Source organism: Cryptotermes secundus, unplaced genomic scaffold (genome assembly GCF_002891405.2).
Source record: "Cryptotermes secundus unplaced genomic scaffold, Csec_1.0 scaffold289, whole genome shotgun sequence".
NCBI classification, from domain to species: Eukaryota; Metazoa; Arthropoda; class Insecta; order Blattodea; family Kalotermitidae; genus Cryptotermes; species Cryptotermes secundus.
In genome coordinates this window covers 1,269,349-1,277,520 of record NW_019722431.1, presented here as the reverse complement: position 1 = coordinate 1,277,520, position 8,172 = coordinate 1,269,349, and the positions used below count along the sequence as shown (strand labels likewise).

General features: G+C 41.7%; 1 long non-coding RNA gene across 1 annotated transcript in view; it reads right to left on the bottom strand.

The window, feature by feature from the left end:
- Positions 1 to 1,428, bottom strand: part of LOC111861384 — a 3,355-nt gene extending 1,927 nt beyond the window's left edge. Inside the window, exon 1 of the long non-coding RNA XR_002842233.1 lies at positions 606 to 1,428. This is a non-coding gene — a long non-coding RNA (uncharacterized LOC111861384). The remainder of the gene's footprint in view (positions 1 to 605) is intronic.
- Between the last annotated feature and the right edge of the window lie 6,744 nt (positions 1,429 to 8,172).

Genomic DNA, 8,172 nt, shown 5'->3' with positions numbered 1-8,172 from the left:
AATGCCGGAAAAAAGCAAACGACAATATTAAATTTTTTAAGTTTAAAGTGTGAATATTCAGTGTAATGTAAAAAAAAGTATTAAATAGGCCATGAGATGACATAAAAATGAGGTCGAAAAAATTTAAATACAGGTAGGCCTATAGTATTATGAAGGTACAGTATTACAGTACTTTTAATAAAATTTGTCTTAACCAGGTTTTTGATTAATCATGATTTCCATCCCCACCATTATCCCGGATAATTGAGAGTTGAGTGTATCAATAAATAATTGTTATAGTATTTGACCCGTGTGTTTTCACATAGCATTGAAATATTTTTCTCAATTATGAACTTTTGTACATTTGAGAAAAATGCACACTTTCCTTTTTACAATTTATTAAATGAAGCTATAAAACAGATGTACCTTCAATGCCAAATTTATATAACAGGATATATGAGAATATGAAAGCGCATGGAATCCTAAGTGGCCATATCCACTGTTTCACAAGTCACCACTGTCAATGTGGCCATTTGCTACAAGAATCTAAATTATGCTTGATAAAATAGAGGACTTGGTAGCACCCTTCAAAGAGTTCCAGAGACATATCATTATACTCTACTTACCCAGCTTCATGTTTTGGGCTTTTCAGTTTCGAAAGCCAAGGCTTTAATGACAACAGCTGTATTTTCTGAGCACATCTCTCACTACTGGGAGATCAGCAAAAATAAATATTGTTTTTCCTCTCCTCTCTATTGTTGCAGTCAGTATCCAAGAAGAAAACATACAGGATAAAAATCTGTAAAACTTTTCAAGAATTTTTAAATTTTCCGGGCATTAGTCACAGTCTGGATGGTACAGAGGTTAGAACACTTTCTTCCAGGTAGAAGTACATATAAAAGAATAACAAACAGATACCTATTAAACATTTAGCTCATTTCAAACACAGAAATGTGAGGGAGCAATTATAATCCTAAAGTACTGTTCTGCAAATCAAGAGCCAGACTAAAAAAATCAGACATATGTATTCTCTCTGAAAAGAACCTCCAAGTATTATTTTTTATGGTTTGAAATTTTGGAGTTAACAGTATGGCAACAAATTTATTGGCTGTCTCACATTTAATGTAAAATTTAAACTCAACTGAGTACCAGTGCAAGGATTACACATCTCAAGCAGAAACAATAAAGTGAGGGAAAAACTAAACGTTCTTGTCCACATTTGAGCACGTGTAGAAAGAACAGCTTAACACTGCCTCACAGCTCATACAATGGAGATGGCACACAAATACTGATTCCAAAACACAGGGAAGAATTATCCTTGAATACAAGGAACCACAAGAACTGACAACAGCAACAAAAGGATGCTTTAGGAAGGGTTGCGCCATAGCTCAAGCGGTTAGTCGCTGGCTTCCAACTGCAGTGGCCCGGGTTCAATCCCAGGTCTGGTCAAGCAGGNAATAATAATAATAATAATAATAATAATGCTTTAGGCAAAGTAAAATGGATACCAGTAACATAATTTGTGTTCACCTGATCATCATACTAATGTTACTGCCTCTGCTCTAAGATTCCACACCAATGAAATGAAATGCACTTAACCTACTGTTTCACTTAATGGCCTAACATAAAACTGCCCAAGATAAGAACTACTCTTGTACTCAGAACTTTGGGTGTGCAAGAATATTCTTCACGCTAAAACCCATTCTGACATGGCACACTCTTGCATGTATAATATACATACTCTGCAACTTACATGACTCACAGAGCATAAACCACTAGTCACTTCACCCCTTATATATGTAGGCCCTTGCCTATTCTGTCACAGGGCTTCATACCAGTCCACTGTCAGCAGCATTCTGCCATGAAATTGTTAAGGTCACATGCTGAGTGTTATATCTTTACTTATTACATTCTTTGACATATATTCTAGCAGTCTGCATATGGGAACAACAGATCCCAAGTGTTTTACGTTTTCCTCACCAGTCTGTGCACATATTTTTCTGCATCACTTGCCTCTTGCAACTGGTGGGAGTGAAGGAAGCCACAAGACTGGAAACAGCAAGCATATAGCAATTCAGTGGGTGTTCAACATTTTGTCATTATGCAAACTGCGTCCCCATCAGATGTGACCTTTATTATCTGGCCACTAATTACAACAATGAAGAACTTATCCACTATAGACACTGTAACCATTGTCGTCTCAAATGTCTACCTTATAAGTACACCTTCAAAAATCGTTCATTCCATGATAACTGGCCACACTAAAGTCCAACTTTCATGTTACAATGAAATTTGATAAGCTTGTACACCCTGTAGGAATGAATGAAAATGTCAAATTTTTGCCCCCTATGCCTTTGAATTGCTTCATAGCCAGAACTCACATTTTGAAAGGAACACATTTTTTGGCATGACACAGCTTGTAAAGTTCCTATAACTGACGTCAGGAAATGTAATTTTGATATAACAAGATTTAAAATTTAATATTTCCACCAAATACTGTGGGGCACGCGGTAGCAGGTTTTATTCCCAATGAGGTCACTGAATTTCTTTCAAATTTAACTAATCCTTTCAGCCGCACTATGGCTGTAGGGTTGACCCAGTCTCTGACACAAATGAGTACCAGGAACTTTGGGGGGGGGGCAGCTGGTACGTGGGGCTGACCTTACCACAATCTGTGAGCCGACTGTGTAGAAAATGTGGGAGCCTCACTGTCCCACAACCCCATGGGCCTTCACAGCCTGTTACACAGATAGCTTTAACTCTGTTTACCCAATGCTGTGCCATATATTCACTTTTTATAACTTCCTGAAGGGCTACAAAAATAAAAATCTGACATGTAGGGGGAAACCCAAAAGATTCTGAAACGCCTATTTCCAATATATATATATATGGCCCCAAACTAGTTCCCCCCTTCCCTAAATGCATATTCCTCTCTTCCAACACACAAAGTTTATTTCTTCGAGACTACTGACATATCCAGTGTTTCTGTTTTCAACATGGTGTTCAGCTGGGCTGAACTACCAAAGGGATATTCTACCATTAGACTTCCTACACCAATGGAAACTAGACCGTCCTGTGCTCAATTCTACCAGATCAATAGATTACTGATGGCGCTGAAACAAGCCCCCCTCCCAATCTGAAAAAGACATCACAGTCAACTGATCACCTCATTAGAGCTCAGCAGCAATACTCTCCATGTTGCTACCCCGAAGTGTTCTCACAGGCAATGATGGAGATCCTTCACTTGACGTCACGCAGTTTCAACACCATCTCCACTGCTTCTAAGTGAACGAGCCNCTGTATTTATAATGCATGACAACATGTAGCTTGAGACAGAAATGAAGTTTCCATGGAAAAGGGGCAGGTTAAGTTTCACTCTGAGACCAAGGGGGACATCATATGAAAAGCATTCAGAAATGGCAACTTATATCAATTCATCAGCAAGGCTTTAATAATTCCAACATTTTTCTGCATGACTGCTCACTTAAAACAGAAATCATTGCATACTCAGTCCCATGCAAACTTGAAGACTCCCTTCATAAACTAATCAAGTGCTGTGTCCAGTGGTTTACCACACTTTAAAATGCACCACCTACAGGTTTGCTGCCTGCCTGACTTAGATTCCTCCTTCAGTCTCCAACTGCAGATTCTAGTGGGAGAATGTCTTCAGTTTAGTCAACCCTTTGCCACAATTTTCATTCAATGCACCCTGACACAATTAGGGCAGGTAATTTAACCCTGTGAAGCCTGAAGTCCATCTAAATGATATTTAAGATTTCAGTTCTTACCTCAAAGAAAACACACCATGTCTGCATTACAGAGACCAACTGCCTAATGCCAATTAAGGGAATAATATGAAACACATAAATACACTGTCGGAGCAACATGAACGCCTTCTAAATGAGTACAGCAACCTCCTATTCAATGGATACCAGGGGCTCCTTCCCTGGAAGTAAAGTGGCCGGGGCATGAACCTGACCACTCAACTTCAACTAGCGTCTAGGTCAAGAATACATGAACCTATACATCCACTCCCCCCTATGCCCTCGTGCCACAGTGCTTAACAAGTTAAGGATACAAAGACTTTACCTTACGCAATGAAATCTAACTACATCGGAGCCCTATCTGATGCTGTCTAAACTAATCTTAAACATAAAAATACATTAACTTCAAGTCAAAACTTTAAAAAGGAAATCACTGACTCAAACACCAAGTATCTACATCAAAATCATATCATTTTACCTCAGACATTTTAGTGGTTTGTGGGGAATGAAAACAGCATGTTGAAGACCAGACACACGCTTGAAATGTAGCCAAATAACGTTAAGTTTGCAAGGTTAGCCCGACTTGGGTACATCAGTTACCCTGTAATGGCACAATGTGCAAGAAAAAATTAAGTCTACCTTATATAGTTAAATACATGTCACACAATACATAATCTTGAGTTTTGGTAAAGTTAGTAGACTCCATTCTGTGTCACACCATAAATGATTTTCCAAACCACACTCACCTGCCCTTATTCTACACACTATGACACACTTCCTACACACCATTGTGCATATTCTTCACTAAATTATACACATCACTGCAAGAATGTTATCACTGACATCTTTTGTGTCACATATACACACCATCTTCTTATGACAATATATCCTTGATGAAAACAATGTGTTCACTGGCACCGGATTTGCCGATTCACTTATGGGGAAGATGACTATCACTTGACACTATTGTGACCACAACAACATGCAATATTCTCACCACTCTCTATGTCACATGCAACTAAGATATTAATTCAACAATATCGTCTTCAATGAGAACTAGAACTTCACTTTGAACCCTCTTATTACAACTACTTACAGTGATGCAAAAAAAAAAACACGTATATCATTCTGACTAATAACCTACTCGCACATGTAATATTCAAAGGCTACACACCAAAATACACCCAGTTGCATGTCATACCAAATATGCACTCATAAAATCGAATTCACTTTCTTTCCATATAACCACTACAACACATTTTGTACAAATCACTGTACATATTTCACACGACATGATGAAATAATACTATATATATAAAACCACACACAACACATCTTCACTCCAAGAAAAGAAACATACCCTTCTCTGAACAAACCTGTTCTTCGACCCCTTCAACACCTGATATTTAAGTCACAGTGACAGGGCAGCCAACCTCTTAACATCTTAACATCACTGAAACAGAAACATTCGATTATCAGATCGATTACAGGACGGTAATTTCTCACATTATTCTTTTACATATTTTCGTGTATAATATCCCACTTTCTATCCACGAAGGGCAATTTGGGAGAAACAAATGCCAATCAATCACTGAATTGGTCATGTATCCATCCACGTCAAGGTGGGAACTAATTCACTAATACTCACGAATTTTCGTGGTAACGTTATGCCATTGGAGGGCAGCATAATGCCATATGTGATATTCGGTAACCATTTGTATCACTGTGGGGATGCGTAAACTTGTGACGTGGGAGCGGCATTTTCGTTACAATCCAAGCTCTCACGTAGCAATAAAGCCTCGGAATATAAACGCATAGATTGAGATTATGGGTTCATCGACAGTCAACACGCTCAATTTTATACATACTTGTAACGTCATGTTTCGATTTATATTCCATGTTATGGCAGTCCTACATTACGTTCCTTTAAGCAGCAGCTTGGTAATAGACGCCACTGTTAGGTTTGCGCACTGGACTGCTGCGCATCTACATGTATGTATATACGTATGTAAGGGATGGGCCATAAAATGCGGCCCTTGTACTGCGACCTTAAATGATCTATTGTACTTCTTCCCCTTTGGATTAACCATTTACTAATCCTACACTTCGAATGAAATGTAGTACTTTATTTATGGGGGTGTCATAAAAGTCACTTGGTTCCATGAAGAACTGACCCAGGTGATGAAATCTTAAATAAGCTATGGCCTCACAGTCACATAGGATATGTGTGGCTGATTCTTCATCTTGTAGGCATCTTTCACAGGTTGGGTCATCTATCAGTCCCAGTTTGGAAAGGTGTCCTTTTAGGTGGCAGTGTCCAGTGAGTAATCCTACCACCCATCTAAATTGATCTCTGTTTAATTTCAACATGTCTCTCATTCTTCTGGCAGAGGGTCCTGATATAAATCCCTCTGTCTGTTTGAGTCCAATTGTGGATTTCCAGTGTTTTTTTGTGACTTCCATCTGTCCAGTCCCTGATCGCTTTCTTGGCAACTCCAACTGAGATGCCGCAAGCTGGTTCAGATCCTATGAATGGTTGTTCAGATCCTGTTCTTGCCAGCTGATCTGCAGTATCTTCCAGCCTGTAGTTGTCAACAGCTTTGATGATCCACTGACCAGACTCTTGGTCAGTGCATATATAAACAAGTGCACCTCCCTCCAGTCTGTAGGACTTCAGGTGTGGTAGTTCTCCTATTGGAGTCCTACGTAACACCTCTCCCAGTACTTCCAGAATGGAGTTCTGGTCATCTTCTGTTAGCTTAGCTTCAGGATATGTTTCCCTGAAGATAGCTACCTTTATACTGGTCAGAGCCTCCTTGCCTTATAAGTCCCTGGTCCCTTAGGGTCCCTGGGGCTTTTTGGAGCTCTGGCCGATTCTGTGGGGGTACTGCCCTCCAACATTGGCCTCTTAAGGGTTTCTGTAGAGGTTTCTCCCTGCTTGGGTGTGCCTGCATTTCCTGGTTGCTGGATGCCCCCAGTTCCTGCTTCGCTTGTCCTAGCTCTCGCGTCTTCTTCGTTTCCGTCTAGTGCATCCAGACAATGCCTTCTTCACTAGATGGAGTCCACCTACTCCAGAGACTAGGTGTCCCAGACCTTCTCCTGCTGTAGGTGAGCTAGAAGNATAAGTCCCTGGTCCCTTAGGGTCCCTGGGGCTTTTTGGAGCTCTGGCCAATTCTGTGGGGGTACTGCCCTCCAACATTGGCCTCTTAAGGGTTTCTGTAGAGGTTTCTCCCTGCTTGGGTGTGCCTGCATTTCCTGGTTGCTGGATGCCCCCAGTTCCTGCTTCGCTTGTCCTAGCTCTCGCCTTTTCTTAGTTTCTGTCTAGCGCATCCGGACAGTGCCTTCTTCACTAGATGAAATCCACCTACTCCAGGGACTAGGTGTCCCAGACCTTCTCCTGCTGTAGGTATGCTAGAAGTACTAGCTCCCTGCAGTGGTATGTCAGTACTACTGACTCCCAAGACATTTGTTTCTGGTTTTACCTCAGGCAGGTTTCTCACCACTGGTTTGTCCCTGACTTTGGCTGAAATTTCAACAGCAGGTTCACTGGTTGCAACCGGACCCCTTAACGGTGCACCAGAGCTTCCTGCCCCTTGCTGAAGTATTTCTCATAGGGATCTCCTTGGAGAGGAGTCCCTCTTCTGTTTAAGGTCCTTATGACCGGTTTTTATTTTGGTTCCAATATACATTTTGGTCCCACGAGTCATGGGGAATTAGGTCACCACCCGCAGCACCCCATACAGGTGGAAGGCATAAATACAACGGGGTGCTGCCTGGTGCCCTGAGGGGATCATTCACGACACTGGCTAGTAACCACCCCAGTGTCACACAGCTCTCAGCACGATGCCTCACACCTTGGCATAGGTGGTTTAGTTGATTAAACCCTCACAAGCCTGCAGGACCTACAGTGCCCGTTCGAGGTGAGGGGGGGTATCCCAGATGATCATGAGGTTGCGACAAAGGAAACCTGCATGAAACAGTCGCCCCTCAGGGTGGCATATAAGCTCCCCACATTCCCACCCCTCCACATGGGTTGGTGAAAACGTTTTAGAGTGCTGAGCCCCAAGGCTTGCGGCACCTTATCAGTACTCTAAGGAGACAGCCCAAGTAGCCAAAACTACCCCCATACGAGTGCTCACCCACATTCATCCCGGGTAGACCATAGTAACACCCAAGAGTCATTATGCCGCCACGTGAGAGACTCCGGTCGTAGAAACGCCATTGTCCTTTATGGGAACTTAGCCGCCAGCCCCAGCTAGTCATACTGTTCAGACCCTGAGACTGTCACTGCCCAGTAGGACCATGAGGTGCCCCGATGCATCCCCACCAAAGTTAGTTATTTATTTATTTAGAGAGGGTGGGTTTCCCCATGCACCGCGACCAGTTTGATCTACTGTGCTTCCCTCTATGATATTCTACCAGTCTCTAT